Genomic DNA, 2,500 nt, shown 5'->3' on the forward strand with positions numbered 1-2,500 from the left:
GGCCCAGCGTGTGCCGATGGTGGTCGAGGCAACCGCCCGCACCAGGGCCCAGCGTGTGCCGATGGTGGTCGAGGCAACCGCCCGCACCAAGGCCGAGCGTGTGCCGATGGTGGTCGAGGCAAGCGCCCGCACCAGGGCCCAGCGTGTGCCGATGGTGGTCGAGGCAAGCGCCCTCACCAAGGCCGAGCGTGTGCCGATGGTGGTCGAGGCAACCGCCCGCACCAGGGCCCAGCGTGTGCCGATGGTGGTCGAGGCAAGCGCCCGCACCAAGGCCGAGCGTGTGCCGATGGTGGTCGAGGCAAGCGCCCGCACCAGGGCCCAGCGTGTGCCGATGGTGGTCGAGGCAAGCGCCCTCACCAAGGCCGAGCGTGTGCCGATGGTGGTCGAGGCAACCGGCCGCACCAAGGGCCGGCGTGTGCCGATGGTGTTCGAGGCAACCGCCCGCACCAGGGCCCAGCGTGTGCCGATGGTGGTCGAGCCAGGAGCCCGCACCAAGGGCCGGCTTGTGCCGATGGTGTTCGGGGCAAGCGCCCGCACCAGGGCCCAGCGTGTGCCGATGGTGCTGGGGGCAAGCGCCCGCCCCAGGGCCCAGCGTGTGTCGATGGTTATCGGGGCAACCGGCCGCACCAGGGCCCAGGGTCTGCCGATGGTGCTCGAGGCAACCGCCCGCACCAAGGCTCAGCATGTGCCGATTGTGATCGAGGCAACAACCCACACCAGGGCCCAGCTTGTGCCGATGGCGGTCGAGGCAAGTGCCCGTACCGAAGGGCAGCCTATGCCGATGATGGTCGATGCATGTGCCATCACCATGCGTCATCATGTGCCATTGATGGTCGAGGCCTTGGCCGAAGTTCGATTTTGAGCCACGGTGCCCATGCTTGGCTCCAGCATGTGCTGGTGCCGCATTTTTTTCACTCGGGACAGCATCGCCGGAGCATCGCCGGAGCATCGCCGGAGTACCGCCGGAGAACCTGACCGGCGGCATTGGGGTTCCGGCGATTGGGAGGGGGGCCGGGGGGGTGTGCGCAAATGATGTGCGATGGGTGCTGGTACTTGGCCTTGTGTTGGCCCCCTATCCCTCATCAAACCTCTGAGAATTCACACCCCCTTAAAGAGCATTTGAGATTTTACAGGTTTGCTACCAGTAGCCGTTAAAGTGTCTGAAATGGGGACACTTTTTTCAAACGGTCACAAAATCTTCTCTACTTCGAGTTTTTAGCTGAATTTTTTTGTGCATGCCAACAAAAATAGAAGGATCATGCCTACAAAATTTGGTGCCAAAAATCCTTATAAAAAAATTTTAAAAAATCCCGAACCGCAAAAAGTTTCGAAAATCGTGAAAAATAGAAAACGAGTCATCTTCCAACGAAACTTCACGTGAAGGCTTAGGGGACCATTGTATGAATTTACAAGCCATAAAAATGGCATTGGCACGACAGAAATTTGAAGATGTGCCTAAACCCACCAGGGCCCAGCGTGTGCCGATGGTGGTCGAGGCAACCGCCCGCACCAGGGCCCAGCGTGTGCCGATGGTGCTCGAGGCAACCTGTCGCACCAGGGCCCAGCGTGTGCCGATGGTGATCGAGGCAACCTGCCGCACCAGGGCCCAGCGTGTGTCCATGGTGGTCGAGGCAAGCGCCCGCACCAGCGCCCAGCGTGTGCCGATGGTGCTCGAGGCAAGCGCCCGCACCAGGGCCCAGCGTGTGCCGATGGTGCTCGAGGCAAGCGCCCGCACCAGGGCCCAGCGTGTGCCGATGGTGGTCGAGGCAACCGCCCGCACCAGGGCCGATAGTGTGCCGATGGTGCTCGAGGCAACCTGTCGCACCAGGGCCCAGCGTGTGCCGATGGTGATCGAGGCAACCTGCCGCACCAGGGCCCAGCGTGTGTCCATGGTGGTCGAGGCAAGCGCCCGCACCAGCGCCCAGCGTGTGCCGATGGTGCTCGAGGCAACCTGCCGCACCAGGGCCCAGCGTGTGCCGATGGTGCTCGAGGCAACCTGCCGCACCAGGGCCCAGCGTGTGCCGATGGTGCTCGAGGCAACCTGCCGCACCAGGGCCCAGCGTGTGCCGATGGTGCTCGAGGCAACCGACCGCACCAGGGCGGAGCGTGTGCCGATGGTGGTCGAGGCAGGCGCCCGCACCAGGGCCCAGCGTGTGCCGATGGTGCTCGTGGCAACCGACCGCACCAGGGCCGACCGTGTGCCGATGGTGCTCGAGGCAAGCGGCCGCACCAGGGCCCAGCGTGTGCCGATGGTGGTCGAGGCAACCGCCCGCACCAGGGCCCAGCGTGTGCCGATGGTGCTCGAGGCAAGCGCCCGCACCAGGGCCGAGCGTGTGCCGATGGTGGTCGAGGCAAGCGCCCGCACCAGGGCCCAGCGTGTGCCGATGGTGCTCGAGGCAACCGACCGCACCAGGGCGGAGCGTGTGCCGATGGTGGTCGAGGCAAGCGCCCGCACCAGGGCCCAGCGTGTGCCGATGGTGGGCGAGGCAACCTGCCGCAC

Source organism: Durio zibethinus, unplaced genomic scaffold (assembly GCF_047325235.1).
Source record: "Durio zibethinus cultivar Kanyao isolate XHJ-2024 unplaced genomic scaffold, ASM4732523v1 HiC_scaffold_2, whole genome shotgun sequence".
Lineage (NCBI taxonomy): Eukaryota > Viridiplantae > Streptophyta > Magnoliopsida > Malvales > Malvaceae > Durio > Durio zibethinus.